This window comes from Stegodyphus dumicola, chromosome 3 (genome assembly GCF_044657685.1).
Source record: "Stegodyphus dumicola isolate Sdum_Otavi_A_Nest chromosome 3, ASM4465768v1".
NCBI classification, from domain to species: Eukaryota; Metazoa; Arthropoda; class Arachnida; order Araneae; family Eresidae; genus Stegodyphus; species Stegodyphus dumicola.
In genome coordinates, this window is record NC_140770.1 from 73,673,803 (window position 1) to 73,694,206 (window position 20,404).

Consider the following 20,404-nt stretch of genomic DNA (forward strand, 5'->3'; position numbering starts at 1 on the left):
TATTGGCTGCAGACTCCTAGAAATATTTGTTTTAGTTTTGTTTTACTAGAAATGTAACAACATTCCATTTCACCGTTCAATTCCAATAGCAAAACTTCCTTATGATCGCGTAAAGACATCAAAGTGGTGATATCAGATGCTTAGATACACTTGAACAATCGGCTTGGTGGTATTGTGAGGATTGAGAGCATCTGTTTCTCTTACACAGTAACTGAAATTTTCTTTCCAATAATTTTCCCTCCAGAATGCTTTCTTCGATCCACTGTACATTATTTGTTTTCCCTTGTTACTGGTGCTACGTCTATTGATAAAAGCGGTATAAATCACACTACCTTCTGTGAAAATAATTTGTCTGTGCTGATACCAGTAACATTTTACTTCAGAAGCATAGTGAAAAGAATACAAGAGAAGATACATAGCGTACTTAAATCAAAATGACTTTGTGGAATTTAATATTTTCTAGTAACTTGAACTATACTTTTCCAATTTGTATTTATAAATATTTGTTTGTGTTTGTATGTTCCTTTTTTACTGTTAAGACATTTTTGTGTACGGAAAAATAACTTACATTTAATGATCATTCAAATTTCAATTTAAGACATGGAATACATCACATATTTGCATTTTCTACCTTCTAATCTGCCGTGTTTTATCCACGAGAGATTGCTAGAAGCAATGCATGGTTTGCATTTCTTAGACTGCGCATGTCTTCCATTTTGCAATTATTCCATTTTATGTGAAGATATATAATTATTTAAATTAGTCCATTTGTAAACGAAATGAATATTTGATTGTTCCGTAAAATTCATTGAGCGTTTGCAACGACCTCCCCGATAATACTCCCAGATTTGAAATTTGGACTGAATTTCTGAACTTGTCGATGATAGCGTTGTCACTGATTTTAAATTTCTTAATATGAATATGCTATGTTAATGTTAGAGATACGTTGTTATGCAGACTTATGTCATTTTCTGCTTAATGTTGAGATTTTAAAAAACGATGGTGTATCTTTGAATCAGTGCTCACCAGTTTAGTTCTTTGAACTGTGAAATTAACCAGGTCTTCGAAAAATTTATCTGATATTTTGAGAAACCATATTTCACTAATATAAAAAAAATATTTGCTTATGAAAGCTATTTATGTCCGAGATATAAACGTTGCTGTTATTCTAAAAAAATTTCTGCATATAAATAAATTAAAAAATTTTTAAAAATAGGAATAAACATAACTCTAACGGAAAACAGCAGAAAAAATTAAATACTTTGCTAAACGCCCTATCCTGCAAACCCTAAAATCAAATTTTGATCGTTTAAATAAAGTTAAAATTACTAACATAGAAAGAAAATATAGTGTGTCTCGAAACTACATATTCAAACTTCGAGTGAAGGTAAGGAACACTCTCATGAAACACATTCGCAGAGGAGAGGATTAGAATGAGAGATGGGTTTAGGTATTCCCGACAATTGCTTAGCTAGAAAAATAACAAGTCCTTGAAAAACAAGTACAGATTTCGTAGTCACCAAAACTTATGACACAATAAGCTACCTATATAACAGACTTGCATTTGAATTTAACCTTTACGTTTATTTTTGCAAGCGGCTACAACATTTAATTTTGCTTTTGCCTTGACTTAGATCTGAGCTTTTCCTTAAACATGGCTTCATTGTGCTAACACTAATCCAAAAAAATGAATAGAATACTATCTGAGGGGTACTTTCAGCCAATAATTTTTTAAACTGTGTTCCACGGTACCCTAGGTTCAACGTAGATCACCCAATGGTTCAGCGAAACTTATGTAGTTTTTTTCGTAACTTTCTCAAAAAAGTAACTTGAAAAAACAATACAAATTAATGTCTTTACTAAAATAAAAATATGAATATAGTCTTCATTTAATAGGAATAGTCATTGTAATTACTACGTCACCGGGTGTGATGGTGCTGAGGAGATAATGTTTGGTATTTACAGAAGGGGGCATTGGGGAATAGGAACCAGTTACCGGTTATTCTCTGGTAAATTTATTTATTGATCGTTACTCAAGGGGGATTTCACCATCTAGAAATACAGTTAAATTCCTCAGTTTTAAAAATACAGTGAAAACCTGTATACTCGAATATAATGTTGCTACGAGTAGCCAGGATAATATTCACTTGTTGGTATAATGTTCTTATAAAATATTAATTGATTGACTTTTTTTACTTGATATATTTTACTAGTTATTGATATATTTTACTAGTTATTGTAAAATTATATCATACATACTCTTCCATAAGATTAGAAGCAAGAAACATAACCTATTTTGACCAGACTGTAAATTATAAGGCAATCCAAATAGGATAGCGGACAAACATTTATTTTTCGATGATTGCATACACAAATAGTATGGGGGAAACATTTGTAACGATGCAGCGAAAACCATAAGTGGCATAATTAATTGGGCTGTACGGCTTGTTAAAAATATAGCTAAAATCTAGTGGCCACTGCATGACGCACAGGCACGCATTTGGCTGCGAAAAATTATCCGCCGACTATAAGAAAGTTCTTAATATCATTAATTCTCTTAATACTTTAAGTTCATTAACTTCATAACATCTCAGACACTAAATAATTGTTTATTTAAAATGCTATATGAAGGCATGGGAAGTGTACGTACATAACATCTTTCCTTCAGATTTTTATCTTGATAAATGATACTAACCGGTATTTTTGAGCTACCGGACGAGGTGCTGCTTTCTTTCAGAACACAGTTTCGAATTGAAATGTCAATTATTTAATAAAAGTTGGCTGCTTAGAATTGTCCATTTAAGTAATAGGTTTACAAAGAATAGTGGACATCTCACTACAATTTAGTGGTTTAACTTCGACTCGAATAAATAAATGTATTTACTGCTCGCAAAACAATTTTAAGAAAAATATACAATTTTGGACAATTTGTGACCAATGACTTTGAATGCTTCCCAACAGTGAAAGATCTTTCAGAAAAGGAAGGGGTTGAAATAGGGAAGACATTTATCAAAAATATTATTTAGCACCTGAAAGGTTTGGGTGAAGCTTTTAATCAATATTTTTCAAATGAACAGCAGATTAACTATCAAAATTAATTGTGGATTAGAACCCCATTTATTGACAATGCGCAAACTTCGACCATATCAACAGAATAAGAATTTTTTTACAAATTATATCATAGTCATCGTAGCATGAGAAATTAAAATTGATGTTGTTAGTGGAATTCTGTTGCAGTTTACAAGCTGAATATCCAAATTTGTCAAAAAAGATCAATGATGGCATTTTTATCATGAGCAGTTACATGAAAAGGGTTCCCAGTTTATTTATTGACAAAAACTTGATACCGCAACAGACTTGATGTCGAACTTGATATGAGAAGTCCACTTTATATACTAAAGGCCTAATATTAAGTATATCTGCGATAATAATGTTGCATATAAAATCCGTTTACAGGGTATTTCATTAAAACCATGCTATTGAAGGAAACCAGGGGTCCCACGATAAAATGGATATTAAAAATGGTTCCACTTATCAAAAATATTAAGAAATGCTGCTTTACGAGTTTTATGCTGCTTTGGCTCCATGAGTGTGATTACCATAAAGAAGTGTAAGAATAACAGCTAGAAATAACATGTTTATTTATCACACTGATAAACTTTAGCTACCAGTTTCTTATACAGATGTATTAAAAATGAATTAAATGTTTTTCTCTATATTTCTCTCTAGTTTTATTATTTTTACAAAATATATTTTAAACATTAATTGCAGTTATTAATATCTTTGTTAATAATATTTAATTATCAAATAAGATATTACTCATAAAATATTTTAGTTTTAATATACTTCATTTCTAAATATACGAGATAAAGGAACGCTTTAAATAATGTATCGAGTTTATAAATCAGTATGAGATTTACGTTCACAAATCTAGGTTTTATATTCAGCTTTTAAGACTAAAATATTCGTTATTCATGGGGATTTGTATATCGCTTCCCATCAGCAAAGAAACCTTATCTGTATCAGCCATTAAACACATATTTAAATCAGCTTAGCTTTAGATTACTGAAATGAGTGATTATAGGAACATGGGAAGAACTTATTGTCTCCATTTTATCAAAATGTGAACGCTTTTGTAGTGCTTCGTCTTCAACATTTTTAGATACTATATTATAAAATACATTTACTAGAAAACGGTTAAAGCGAAGGCAATAGGAAGGTTAAGGCATTTTTTACAAAATTGTATGATTAAAGTTAGGTTTGAACTCTGAAAATGGAAACAAAAGAAGTCTTTTGTTGCAAAATTAATAACCACCTGTTATTTTCTGACTCGTTAAACCTGCTTCTTTTAGCTATGCAAATATATAAAACGAACATTCGTCCATAAGTAACGGATATATATATTTATACATGATCTTTGAAAATCTAAATAAATTTAAATTCTTATACTTACCACGTTCTTCATACAACGTTTGAGAAGATAGACTGATTTTAAAACTGATCTGCAAGAAGAAAGAAATACATTGTAAAGCACTATTTTTCTTATATATTATACATATACATGAATATCTGCATACAATATCATTTATGGATGCACGTACAAACATGTACATGCTATTATGCGCAAAGAAACAAATATGTCTGATATCTAAATATTCCCAAACAGTCGCAAACATTGATATCAACTGATAACAATGAGTGTATGCCATTACGTTTTATTTTCTTTGATAATGTAATCCGTCAACTTTTTCTTTTGAATAGCATAGTTTGTACTAGCAGTATTAGGAATTTATTACTACACGAATCAGTTTTTACCCAGCAGTCGGAACATTTTTGATGGACATTTAGGTAGAAAATCAGAAAGTTTCTACTCAACTTGAAAATTGCCACCTGCGTTTACTAAACTGCTAGAAAACTAGATAAAATTCTGAGGTCTAAAAGAGCAAAAATTGAACTGGTAGTTTGCTTGCGCAATTGTATAAAATAATTTGTATAAAAATTGTTTAATTGAGAAATGCCTCTCATTCAATACCAACATCGGAGAGAAAATTTAATACAATATTTTAATGTTACTGACAGCTTAAAGGTATTGCATTTTCACTTGAAGATATATTCTTTCGCGCTTAATTAAATAATGAACAGAACACAAATTTTAATTAAAAATTTTAGGTCCTAAAAACTGAAATAAAATGGATTGTAATATTTAAATTATAGCGTTTGGCATTCTTGGATACGATTAGTGACTGACTGTTGCATTCACTAGGTTTTCTTAAAATTCCGAATGAGGTCTTAGCGTTTTTTCTAGTGTCCTTGAAAATGTAAATACTCAATCCGATAATATTTTAGAAAATTTTATGGTAATGGAAAATTGTTAGGAAATACTACTTCATATTTTGGTTACCTCGACCAAACTTGGTTGCGACATATACAGATACCTCTTGTCTGTTTTACTACAACTCAATAACCTTCTTCTTAATTATAAAGAGTACATTTTAAATATGATGCTTAAATATTTCAAATAGATTAAACATAATTGCTCACGAAATTTAGTTTTACATGTACTACGACAGCTTTATGTTATATAAATGCGAAACAATTAAAATAGATACACATCAGATAAAAATTTATAAAATAGTAATTAAAAACTAACATGAGTTTTATAGATAAATGTTTATAAATTTGGAAGGAATCTGAAGCTGGTCTCCGCAAAATTTTATATCTTAAGTAGATAATAATATCTTTTTATTTTAGACTCATCTAATTCTTTACAAACCTTTTACAAAACTAAAGCCAATCGAACACTGAATTATTCCTGAATTCAAGGAAAGAATGGAAAGAATTTAAGACAGAACCCGTCAGCGACCAAATTTATATGATTGTTAATTTTTTTTTTATTTTTTTATTTTTTTTATTTTTTTACAGCCAGTATCGTTTTCCAGTGAATGGAGTGGTTTAAGGATTTCTCCACGTCAAAAGTAAACACCAACTAGTTTCCTTTAAAAATTCTTCATGATGGTATTCTTCCTAAAGCAGTTATCTGCCCCACATTTGTCTTACTCGATTAGACAAACAAACTGCTACTTATACCTAGCTTCATTTGGTGATTTTGCATAGTTTACTAACGATGAAGATTGTAAATTAACAAAATGTTCGTATCCTATGATTGCCCCAATTTGTATCTCGCAGCTGTGTGTTTCATTAAAGGACTCATTCATTATATTTAAAAATGATGAAGATTTAAAAACGATGAAGATTGTAAATTAACAAAATGTTCGTATCCTATGATTGCTCCAATTTGTATCTCGCAGCTGTGTGTTTCATTAAAGGACTCATTCATTATATTTAAAAATGATGAAGATTTAAAAACGATGAAGATTGTAAATTAACAAAATGTTCGTATCCTATGATTGCCCCAATTTGTATCTCGCAGCTGTGTGTTTCATTAAAGGACTCATTCATTATATTTAAAAATGATGAAGATTTAAAAACGATGAAGATTGTAAATTAACAAAATGTTCGTATCCTATGATTGCCCCAATTTGTATCTCGCAGCTGTGTGTTTCATTAAAGGACTCATTCATTATATTTAAAAATGATGAAGATTTAAAAACGATGAAGATTGTAAATTAACAAAATGTTCGTATCCTATGATTGCCCCAATTTGTATCTCGCAGCTGTGTGTTTCATTAAAGGACTCATTCATTATATTTAAAAATGATGAAGATTTAAAAACGATGAAGATTGTAAATTAACAAAATGTTCGTATCCTATGATTGCCCCAATTTGTATCTCGCAGCTGTGTGTTTCATTAAAGGACTCATTCATTATATTTAAAAATGATGAAGATTTAAAAACGATGAAGATTGTAAATTAACAAAATGTTCGTATCCTATGATTGCCCCAATTTGTATCTCGCAGCTGTGTGTTTCATTAAAGGACTCATTCATTATATTTAAAAATGATGAAGATTTAAAAACGATGAAGATTGTAAATTAACAAAATGTTCGTATCCTATGATTGCCCCAATTTGTATCTCGCAGCTGTGTGTTTCATTAAAGGACTCATTCATTATATTTAAAAGAAGGAGGCATTACTAAATTTCTACAAATGAAACTTTAATTTGATTCTGGATTTTATGTACATCATAAATAGAAAATACGCTCAAAGAATTGACTAAAAGTCTTTGAATGTTCATTAAATTAAAATTCCTTTTAAAAAATCGTGATTAAAAGCGAAACGAAAGAATGCAGTTTTCTCGGTTAGTTACAAAGAATGTGGACGGAATGACGTTTGAAGCCATAAAATGAATATAATAAAATGTAAAAAAGGAAGGAAATGGATAAGTGAAAGTAATAGGAATAATAAACATTCTCTTCATGATATATCTGTAAATGTTCTTATATAATCGCAAACCATATGTTCAAAAGTAAGCATTTTATCACAAATTCCTGTAACTAAGTGTTGCTCAGAAAGAAAAATGGAGGCAAAAGAATTGTGCCTCCATTTATATATGTGTATATGTGTACAACATTACATAAAACACGGCTTGTGCCTTATGGTTTAATTTTTCTTTATGATTTATGATGTTCTGTCTTCTTTAATAATAGTGCTACTTATATAGTACAAAAATGTCTGACATAAAAGTAGGTACGAAGAGATAGTGTCTAGGTCACATTATTACTAATAAATTTCAACTTTACATATGGCATGTATATGTTTTCCCATTATACATTACCGTAGCAAGCAATTAGCAACTGGCAGATTTAAATGACACGAACAGAATATGAACTGCATAATATATGGAGAATGTACAATGTAAACAATTTTGAAAAAGGAAATGCGCAACTAATTTAAAGAAAAGCTCTACTTTCTGCAACATGCTTTGTGGGTAGATTCGGGAAATGCTGCAGGTTGTGTATTCCAGATAAAGCGCATCTGATTATCAGTAAACACGATAATATTAATGATGCATTCGTTAGATAGTTATTGGTTTAAATTAATTTCAATTGGAATGCCTTTTCAACTTTGTAATTTAAACGTCAATTTTGTTCAGTGTGATTAAATCATAATAACAAAACTATGCTTTAAATTTGCATTATTATACGCTAATATCTACGCAATATTTTGCGAATAAGTATAAAATATATATTAGTTTGAGCAAGTTATAAGGTATGTCTCCCGCTTTCGTACGTGTGGTGTAGTGGTTCTGCACGCTGGGCCGTTATTCCAGAGGTCCGTGGTTCGATTTCCGGCGAAGGCGGCTGCTAACGTTTCCTCTCTCCGCCTCAAAAATATACCTAATGTCTCTACAAAGTTACAAAGTTTTAGAAACATTATGAAAATTTCACTTTAAGCACGTATATGTATAAAGTATTTTCCAAGTAACTTTATGTAGTTATAACAAAAAAGTCATTATTATACCTTATGAAATGGGTAAATATATAGAGAGCAGTATGACTTTCCATATTTTGGTAAATCAATTTGTTCTATGATTTCTGTTTTCGAAATGTTCTAATTTCATTTAATTTATAAACATTAACGATTTATCAAAATACATTAAATCCATCTTAGAAACGAATATTTAAACCGAAATTTACATTTCAACTATTCTGCAACAGAGCATATTATGTTCTCTAACTCATTAACTCTGTCATATAATTTAAAATTAATCTCACTTAAACCTAATTTAAAGTTGATAGTCAGTTTTAGGCCTCTTGGTTAGAAATAAGCATAAATCTTTCAGAAGCAGTGCAATATTGAAACTGAAAATAATGCTAACTGCGAAGAACGCGAATGAGTAGCTGAGTTAATTTTCAAAAAACCGCGACTTAAAGTTAGAAAAATTTTAAATGGGGATATAAAATTAAACAACATTAAATACATTATTATATTAATCACAACTAGTAACGTTACAAGATATAAATTAAGATTTTGAAAGCGTTAATTTATCATAAACTTTATGTATACCTTTTGGTAAAATAAGGAAGAAAACGTGTTCGGTGAATAATCTATGGAATTAGGTTTTTCCGCTTTCTGTTTTCTCTCTTTTCTTGATTACAGCATTGCGATTAGATGTGGTTGATTATTTCAAACTAAAACATCAGCTAATGGAAAACATTTACACAGTCTTTAAATGAGGAATTAGTTCATCTAGCTCAGTTGAAGCTCAATTATATCTAATCGAAATTTTCTAACCGTAGTTTTACAATGAAGTAATTAACGTTACCATAACCAGAAATTTCAATGTTATATATATATATATATAACAGCAATGATAGTATTTAAAATACGTTTATAATGTTCATTTGAATTTCTTTCAAAGATCATTGATAAAAATGTCTATCCATTCACATAATCGATAAAAGACACGTTTGCAGTCATGAAATGGAACCAACATTTTGTAATATTGCATAGTTATTAAACATGATTATTAAATGTTTTCGCCTCGAAATGCGTATGAAATTTGGTGGAAATAAAATGCTACAAATAAATATGAAATATTCCTCTAATATAGCTTCTGTCTGATGGTGGGAGAATACGAAGGTTAGTTTTCAGTTTGAATTCTGTTGCTACTCACCTGCAAACGGTATTTCATTTATACTTCAAAAAATCAATTACTCAAAATAATAAAATAATATACTCAAAATAATAAAATAATATACTCAAAATAATAAAAATTATTGTCTATTTTACTTTATTACATTTTATTATTTGTAAATGTTTCAGGATAATTCCCTGAAGCAAACATATTGCAGATAAAATCAGACTCAATCAAAATTAATTTTTTATGCATGTTTACACTTGATCTGTAATTTGCCTAGAATAGATATATTTGTTTTTTCCTGCTTTTGACAGAGAAATGAGATAGAATTTAAGATAAAATTATCAAAGAAGTAAGGAAAGGAAAACCTGCGCTCGCTGTTTTTAAACGTATTACGAATCCAAACGCACATTTAAATGTGGATTACGTTTTTATATTTATATCAAAGAATGAATAGACCCGACTACCCAAGCCGTCTCCTAAAGATTATCCACCGTAATTGAAGACATTTTATATCTTTGAGCATAGAATACCAAAAATAATTAAAGAAAGATAATTTAATCGTTTAAATATCGTAACTTCAGATGAACTCTTCCTTTCCTTAGAAATACAACTGAGGAATAATTGAAAAACAATTTTAAAATGTTCTACTCTGCTTAAAAGGGTATTTTAAAAAGTTTTTTTTAATGTCAGGGCATCTTTTCGTAATGAAATAAATGTCTTATACAGGAAGGTTTTCCCTCAAACCCATTACTCTTCTGAAGTCTGTATGAAGATAATATTAGTGAAGAATTGAATAAATAATTGTTAATTTCAGAGCAAAATACATATCTCAAGATTAATATGTGATTTATTAATATTATTGAACTATGCATTAAGAAAAGTAAGTGCATGCTAAAAATACAACTAATAAAATAATTTCAAAACATCATCTTCAAAGAAAGTGCCATTTTTCATACACATGAAAATTATCTTTAATGTAGGGCAATTGGTTACAAGCAAAATTGATGATTATGAGTTTGTTTTTGCTTCTTCCTTTTAATTAAATGAACGTACCATTTATTGTAACATTTCGCATTGTCCTAAAAATTCTTTTCTCAAATAATGTATTAACCATTCTGATTACGGTGTGATTAGTGCTCTTATACCTCTCTAAGAAATGGTAGTAAATGTCACACAAGGGGATTTCAGTAAGACTTATGCACTAAAGAGGGCGTTTAAAAAGTAATCTTAGGATAACAAAGAATATAAACTAAAAATTTAAATAGTCTTTTTTTGCCAAATGATACCGTAAAGAATAAGCAAGTTTAGTTTTAATATTATTTTTAATTAAAAAAATTGTTAGTTAAAGCAACCATCCTTTGAGTCTCGTTTCCTCCCACGCCTTCTTGCCAGAGTTTTAATATGCTAGCGCGAGTGCGTTTAAATCAGTTAGATAAAAGTGCTGTATAAGGGAAGGCTTTTGGAAGGTGATTTTAATTAGAGAGAGCGTGTTATGACTGCTTGAAAGCGACGTAGCTGTTTTGAATTGTTAGCGATTAGATTCCTGTGGCGTTGAGTGCTTCTAGCCAATATGCTTATTTCAGCCGAAATCTACGAGTCAGAGCCTTCCTGCGCAATAAATTATTCTTCGAGTCGTTAAGCTAAATTTTCTACATTTTATTTAAAGCTCATCGTTACCTGTTTTGAGTTAAGCCAGAAGTGTTGGCTTTGTGTTAGCCAAGGTGGGGGTCATCTGTGATACTATAGTGAATGAATAAAGGATTCTTTACACCCTTCTCCTGACTTTCTGTTGTAATTAAGACCTGGGGATAAATCCTGATACAGTCTTTCAGAGATTGTAGTTTATGCTACCAAGAATAGGAGACTCTATAAGTTAAAGTAAAAAATTAAAAAAGTGGCGGAAGAAAGACCACTTCTTAATTTTTATTGGTGAGTTCAATTGTTATGGATAATTGAGTTTTGGGCTCACTTAACTCAAATGCTTACTGTTTTAGTCTTTAGTACACAAAAATATGCATGCTATCAGAAAACAATCTAACATAAGAAATAAACTGCAACCAACGAAACAGTTTTCCGATTCGTAATAAAACGTAAGAAATTTAATGTTACCTTCTGGACCAGTAACAGTCACCGTGTAGAACTAAAATATACGCTAAAAAATTACGAAAATAATTTAGGTACCACATCAGAAATAAGAAACAGACCTTTAATGTGAAGGAGGAAACTGGAGAAACTCAACATTCAAAAATGTTTTAAAAGGAATGATTAAGGAAATAGAAGAAATTGCGAAAATGTTATAGCCTGTTAGCAAAAACAATATATAGATAGTTTAAAAAAGATTATTGTGATGCTATATGAAAATGGAGGCTAATGAAAAATGCAATGTCTTTATTTTTAAACGGAAATAAAATGAAACCTAAAAGATTAAGATAACAACAGTAGAGAACATATCACCAAACTAATTAAATTTTCAATTAAAAACATCAAAATTCTTCAAAAGAAAGTATTTTGGATTGAAAGGTCTAGAAAAGGAGGAAATGAAAATATCTGAAGGCGTGTTTATTGGGAATGCATTTTTGGCAGATTAAAGTTCTTAATAAAAGTAGTCTAACAAGAAAAATTCATCGCATAGTTTCAGCGCTTGATTAAAGTAAAACTGAAATTTAGAACAATTAAAGAACGACTAATGCCACTTCTTAAATTAAAGAAGCAGGCGATCACGTAATTGTTATATATGTGGGTATATATGTGTGTAGGTAGAAACAAATACCAAGTAAAAAAATCGGTTCCGAAGCAAGTTGTTTTACTTATTTATTTATTTTGTTGCACCAACCCACTGATAACGATGCAGCGAAAGATAAAAATTGCATTTTTATTTTTAGTTTTGACATAGTTTACGCATATTTCTTTCAGTTTACTATTGTGCTCCTGTTTTTTGGTTTCTGCATGTGGTTTATTCCGAACTGAACATGGGATGAATGAATGAACATTAAACGGAGATTTTACTTTGTATATATATTTAAATTATGAATAAATAATGGAGAAATTTGTTGAAATTGAAATGGATTGAAATTTATAAATAATTAAACATCAGGCAAATTTTAAAACTTCTGAGTTATATTCACATTTAAGCTTATGTAAAAATGAACTAGTATAATTAAACTTCAGCAAAGCGTAAAATTTAAACGCTAATTATTCCATTGAATAATATATTTATAAGATTTGAAAAAAAATGAAATTAAAAAATAAATAATTTTACTTTCGTCCCCGATGAACGAGATTTTAGGTATATTCAGTTTTAGAAAAGAAACTAAATTTAAGTTGAATGTAATACAAATTACCCAAAAAAATATGCACACAAATTTTACCAAACCGCCAAACGGAACAACGAAATTAGGCAATGGTCTTCTTGAATACATTTTGATTTTCTTCTTATTCAGGAACAACACTATAATTAATCTATCGAGTTTGGTCGCATTCTGGAATCTATAGGATTTAATCTTTCTACAAATCTTTCATTTTACAGGAAATACTGAATCTTCCACAGTGACAATCATTTTAAACGGTCGATAACTGATATTTTTACACAAAATTGCAATAGTATCTTTTGCTATGTTGGCGACCAGCGGCCGAGCGGTAAAGTCGCTGAACACTGGAACATTTAATTTAAAAATGGAGACCTTTTTCTAAAAATCTTTTTCAGCTTTCTTCCAAGGGATGATTAAAACGTATTTATAATAATTCGAGACTGAATTTTCTCTTTAATGTCACTCAGTAATATTATTTTATGCTTTCCTTAGTGTATAATGTCCTTTGATTAATAATTTTATTATTTATGTGACGTCGAAAGAATTTTCACACAAATAATTTATAAGTTTTTAAATGCTAAAAATAAGTTATTAATATTTTCATGCAATTTTGTTATGTTAGAATAAAACTAGAATTGCTTTTAATTTTTAATTTATGCAAATGTGTTACAAGTTTCCATGTCCAAGCTTGCCATTATTTCTTTTAATTCAAATTCTGTAAGATTCTGTGCGAAAGATCTTTTTTTTTTTTGAAGGTATTTATATCAATCAATACATTTCACAATAATCTACGCAGCAAAGCCCGTCAATTAATCTATTAACATCAAACACCAGTTCCTAAATTTATATTTAATTTTTCATTTATGCCAACCAGCGGCCGAGCGGTACAATCGCTGAATTGTAGTTCAGTCCGAGGTTCGAATCCCGCGAACGGGCTGGCTGCATGGGCCCTATGTGTAACGTGTATACAAGTCAGTTTCTCTTAGAAAGTCCTCCACGAAGGCGTCCCTTCCGTTAGGCAGATAGCCCTGGTGTGCTTTGCCATAATTAAAAAAAAAAAAAAAAAACCTCTTGCTATGCCAAAAAAAAATTTTTATTATCATCTTTTACTTAGTTGTCTTAAATTCTCATTTAGTCATAATTTGGTGAGAAGAATTGGCATTTTATGTCGAAAGCAATAATCCTATCTCTCATGATTTGGTTGACTTCAGACTGTTACGCGTACAATATGTTTTCAAGTTCAGGCTTGAGGGAAGTGGAGTTTTAAATAATTATACGTGTACTTCATAAAGGGAAGTTTCAAGTGTAGTTGCTGTAATGTGTTATCTTTGTTTATTGCATAGTTAATGTTCGAAAGTAAAATTATTTATTTTTGAATTTAATTTTTTTCAAATATTATAAACATATTATTCAAAGGAATAATTAGCGTTTAAATTTTATGTTATGTTTAAGAATTTTTATTTCGAAGTTAATTTTTGAGAATATATCATTTCCACATAATATTAGCAGCGAATAATCTGTATTATTTATTTAATACCTGTATGTTTTTTTTTGTGGCATATGACTCTTGTTGCCGAAAACGCTCTTGTACAGGTACACAAAACATGCTATTATTGCATTATGTAATATTTCGGGCGTTAATTGGATATATTTCACTGTAAAGACATTAATGGTGTTCTGTAAGTTAATGAAATGTATTTTCTTAAGAACTTATACATTGTAATACGTCAAACGCAATTCTTATTTGTACAGCAGAAAGGGATCGCAACAATACCTAAGAAACGTAGCTAAGTTCTGCATCAGACGCTTCGAAAACAAAACAACAATAAAAGCACGGAAGCGTATCTTATATTTAAAAAAATTAATTAATAATTAATTAATTAATTAAAGCTGAAAGCTTTCAGATTTTATATTACTCCCAAATGGGCGTTATTTTCATTTACAGACACATGCATATTTCGACAGCATTTGAGCTAACGCCACATTGGGCTTAAAAGTATTTAAAACCAGCATAACTTTAGAATTTCCTTTAGACTGTCTCACGCACGGGAGATAAAAATATTTTACTCTATAATTTTGCCACTGCTCGCTTTGACACTGTTGAGTTTTTTTAATCAAAAATGCGTTAAAGATTTTCAAAATATGAAATAGCCAGTAAAACAAATTCCAAATTCGCGCTTCCAAGTGCCCATGTTCCGGTGGAGGACTACATTATTGAAAATTTGATAACTGTAAGTACCTCTGTTTTTTCTCTGTTTTGTTTCTCTGTTTTCAGCTAATAACTAATAACGCCGATTTGGACTAAAAAAGGACTTTATTTATTAATTAAAATTAAGTGCTAAATGTGTCTAAAGTTTTATTATCCGTTTCAGGAATATACTCTTCCTGTATGAAAATTTCTTTTATTGAGATGGCTAACCAGTGGCTGAATGATTGAAACTGGTGACTACCGGTTGGTCAATGCAGATTAAAATCCAGACTACAGGAGGGTTTTCATGCAGTGTGTATTTCCTCGTGTGTAACGCTTCAGTAAGGGCCAAATTCCCTCAGAATGAGCACAAAGGTCTCCTTCCATTTAGGAAGACAGCTCTTGTGTTTTGATCAGTAAATTTAATTTAACATAAAATGGCCTATGCGGAATCTGTAACCGCTGAAGAATTATTTTCAGCAGATTTTTCTGTGTTCATTTTTTTTCACACATTTAACCACTTTAATTTCGAATTTTAGTATTTAAAATACGATTTCAGACCAAAAGTACTAAAGTTTCTAAAAATCGCCGTTAACCTTGTAGAAAACCCTAACAGACAATTTATTTCAAATACCATTCTTAAAACCATCAAATTATGGTAATTAACTTCTGAGTTTGTGGAATTTATAGCCTATTGTTGAAATAATATGCTTAAAATCACTTTTGCGAAAGTATACTTATTTTACAATAAAACCGTTAGTGCATAAACATTTTATAATGAAATGTAAATTAATTCCCAAGACATCAGAAGCCAGATGAAGAAGATTTAAATTTCCGGAGCCTTTAGTTTTGAATCTTAATTTTTTTGTTTAATAATGCAAGCAGATGTTGAATATTTCGTTGAAGACAATAGTGTTTAAAAGAGAAACAATGCCTTGATCCAAAGGTAGAAATTAAGAGGTAATATTTGGAGACAAAATAATTAAATTTGCATGAGTGCTGACAAGGTAATCTGAATATTATGGATTTATATAAAAATTGATAACGAAATTTACATATTGTCAGTTTAAAAAAAGCTGTTAATAGAAATTAAACACATTTAGCTCGATTATGCTGAAGGAAAATTACAGAGGTTTGCAAATTTCTAGATTAAATACATTTAAAAAAATTTTAATTTACGCGCTGCTTCACAGAACAATCTAATTGTACATTCACATTACAATTTCGTATCCATGCAATTATTCTTCATAAGCGTGTCTTCTATGTTATGGACCAAGAAATTCATTTTGCTTTTACGTTCTTATACGCTGCATTAGTGCCAGCTCAGAATAAATACAAACAGTTAACTCATATTTGGTTGTTGTATTTCATTCACAGTATTTCTTTACAATGCATTATAGAGTAGATGCTCTCTGTTAACAAGACTATATTAACTAGTGCCTTCCAAATAGCCCTATTTGAGATGTTGCTGTCGGAAAATATTTTCGTTAGAGTATATTTGCAAGGAAAAACGAGCGTAAAAGTAATCTTTATAAGTTAGAATTACTAAAACAGACAATGTTGTTCTTATTTGTAATTATTGATGTGATTTAGATATTAATCACCTGGAAGTCGTAATACCTAAGAGTTAGAAATTTTTCTAATTACCTAGCATGTGATTCACGGTGATATCACATGCTTTTATATAAAATAATCATTTCTATGAAATGTGTAACTACCTCGTGGATTGGTATAAAATATTCGTCTCTATGAAATTTGATGCTTTTTAGAGCATTTTGCTGATTTTGAAAATTAATGCACAATTGTTCTCACTCTCAGCTTTCGAAGTGCTTTCTATAAAACTATCTAATAAATATACAGGTAGTTGGAGTTGTTGATTTTTAAACAGATAGACGAAAGAGTAATAGACATTAGTTTCATGTCTGTAGGGTTTCTCACTCCTTTTGTCTACGATGAACGTCGAGAAAATCAGCGACCTATCGCTGAGTTCCGAACGACTAAGACACAGATTCGAGAAGGGTTAAATACCCTTTATTTCACTCAAATAATAATAATAACAGTAGGCCCTTTCTGCTCATGTATTGCACTGTACTCATTTATTGTTCACGTTGTGGATGTCTTTTGTAACCACCTATCCATAACTCTGTAAATATATAACTGAAATTGTTCTTCTCACCCGCAATGCACCCTTTTTCCATCACTGCACTATCGTCTTCGTCCAGCATTTGTTTGCACTGCCCCCAGCAGTCGTCTTGAGCACAATATGTACATATAAGTGTGTTATTTTGATCAAGTTATTTCCGTCAGCGGGGCTACCTGACCGATATGCTAACTACCCAGTGGACCGGCTGCCTCGCTGTCGGTGGAAAGAAAGAAAGTAGGCTCCGTCTCTCGGGCTTACAGGAAGCCTCTACTTGGGCTTTGACTCAGAATAAGAAATAAGAAATTAATCTATAATTAGCTAAAGGAGACTTAGCCGAAGCTAAACACAGGTATCTAACGTAGTTGGACCTTAATTTAAACTAGCCGGCGGATATCAAAAGGCACGTAATATACGGCAAGCGTAAGAGCTTCAAACGTGACGTAGCCCGATGGCAAACACGCGCTACTTACGGGTTCCTAGCACTCTCTCTCTCTCGATGTAAGTTGAACCTTTCTTAAATACTTCTTCTAACTCACTTGCATCCAAGGCAATTCTAAAAAATCATTCTGGTACGGAGATGCACGTGGAAACAAGAATTGATAGAAAAGGGCTTTAAAATTAAAATAAATGTTATAAAATTAAAATATACCTTACAAATTTTCTAAAGAGTTATATTACACATTTTGCAAATTCGAAAATACTGAATAAATAATCTTCAGCTGAATACTTTGAAAAATGCTATGCTAATGCGATTACTTCATTATGTAACTGGTTAAAGTTCTTTGCCATTCTCACACATATATGATAAAACAGCTTTCATTTTCTTCAGCCAGCTTAATTACAGGAGAAGTGAAAATATGCAACACATTGTCAACACTCCCAATCTAGCGTTTCCCTTGCAAAGTTCTTGTCCTTTTAAATAATAGCATTTGCATGCAAAGCATGAAGTAATACAAACAAATCCTTAATGGAAGTTTTGGGAGGATGCATTTGACCTTCCAGGGCACTTGGCGTTTAAATAATGTTCTCGAAGTCAACTACAGTTAACGACATCATCAGGAAAAGTGAACGAAATTTGCAAAATTTGCGAATATATCTCCATCTCTTTTAGTTAATGCCAAGTAAGTTAAACGAGGAATAAACCCTAGAAATTTATGGTTGTGAGATTTCCTGCAACGTACAGTTTGACACTTTGAATGATTTATGTTTCATCATAAAACGGGGGAAATATATAGGAGAATGTTGACAGATTTGGACATGTGGGTTTCAAACTTTATTCAAAAGTACTAAACGCATATTTTCATCACTGTGATATGCATGAGATTTTAATGTTTGAAGTTCATGATTTGATGTACTAGTGTAAGTGAATTTATTATCTGAAAGGTTAATAGAGAAGAGAAACACTCCATTGTGATACTTAAAATAAAGCAAAACAGTAACCTTATATTATTTGGCTTAGGTTCGAATCAAAAGTCAAGCATCATAATTAATTTCAAGAGCCATCAGGAGCAGGTTCCTCTGCGTTAGGAAAAAAGAAACAAATTCTGCAATATACAAAATTTTTTCGTATGTATGATTTTTTCCTATGTCTATTAGGCATTTTGCCTAATTTAATTTTGAGACCCAAAAAGTTTATTTTTCCCCTTAAAGATTCAACTTTTATTAAAATGATTCAAATTAATTTTATGAAAACGAAATTTATTCCCATTAAATATTTCTTTTATTTTTAGAAAATAAAATTTGTAAAATTTGCAGTTGAGTTGAAACAAACGTTTAGGTTTTGAAAATGGAAATAAAATAAAATCCAAGATTTAGGCGAAGATAACTCAGACTTAAACCATATGATGTGAATTCGATATAAATGATGTGTATTCGATATAAATGATTTTTATAATATGAGAAATTATAAATGTGATATCTTTAATAAATATAACTTCTTTTTTGAGTAATTAATATAAGCTGCATAAAAATTGGTCTGCATAATGAAATAATTTGTTGTAATTAAATCACGAACCGAAACGATTAAAGACGCAAAATAATTCGACTGTTTATTGTGTAGATACAAATTATTGCAAAGTACATTCTAATAAATTAATATTTTGCATTTCTTTTAAAACAAGTAATATTAAGATAGACTTCTGCTGTATTGAAATATTTCATGAATATGTCTTAATAATTATAAAAATTTTATTCCTGACATCAGGAAAAGCATACGTTATTGATTTGTAAACATAGCTATTTAAATATAGATATTACCTTATAATCTTCTTAAAATTGATATTAAACGCTAGTCGCTGTACTTTTACATTTATATAATTGTATTCCAGACGGAGCTGATAATGTATGCACTCAGATTTGATCCTTCAAATTGTGAAAAATTGAATTTGAATATTATTAACTGGTTCTCGACAAAAAAGGATTATCTGGAAAGGTGAGGCTAAAGAAAAAGCTGCAAACATAGTATATACATAAGAAAGTTATGCACATTACTAGTTTTGTTTCCTTTGTTTTTCTCTTTTATATATAAAAAAATTACGTATTATGTGTGCCCATGTCGTGATTCAAATAGCGGAATTTTCAGTTTCTGACTGAATGTGCTAACGATTTATACTATGAGAGCACAGAGGAAGAAATGCAAAAATTTTTTACATTCTAACCGTGTGCAAGGATGGGTAGAGAAAAGTACGAGAACCAGTTGATCAAAGCCAAAGCTTCAAAAGTTAACGTCCACATCAAAGCCTTGAAACGCTAGTGTGGTGATTATTAAATTTATTTAAAGCGAAAAGTATTAACAACTATTATGGCCTCATTTGGATTCATCCACTTACTATCAAGATGTGATAATCACTTATAGCATGAGGGAATGCAAAGGAAAATTCGATTACAAAATATCCAATTCCTGCAAAATGTTAATTTATATAAAAACACAGCAAATGCGATATAAAGGGAAAAATTGACGGCATAGCTTCTTAGATTTACAATTATGTTCATAAGAATTTTTTTGCAAATATTGAACTTGAAATACATCTTCTTTGGTTATTAAGAAATATATTGCACAAAATGAAAGGAAATGACATCGATTGACTCAATTTACATTCTTTATTACGGAAGTCTTTTCATGTTAGGCTTATAGGGTTTCAGTCCGGTTACGTTGGAATAGACAACATATCGCCTGATGTAAAAGCAATAAAGATTGACCGCATACACATGCGTACGCAATC

The 20,404-nt window shown here is 30.4% G+C and overlaps 1 pseudogene across 1 annotated transcript in view; it reads right to left on the reverse strand.

Annotated features, from left to right (window-relative positions):
- The window catches only part of LOC118195081 (5-hydroxytryptamine receptor pseudogene), a 677,424-nt pseudogene that overhangs the window by 496,139 nt on the left and 160,881 nt on the right, over positions 1-20,404 (reverse strand). Inside the window, exon 2 of the transcript XR_015040225.1 lies at positions 4,454-4,502. The product of XR_015040225.1 is annotated as a 5-hydroxytryptamine receptor pseudogene (transcript). The remainder of the gene's footprint in view (positions 1-4,453; positions 4,503-20,404) is intronic.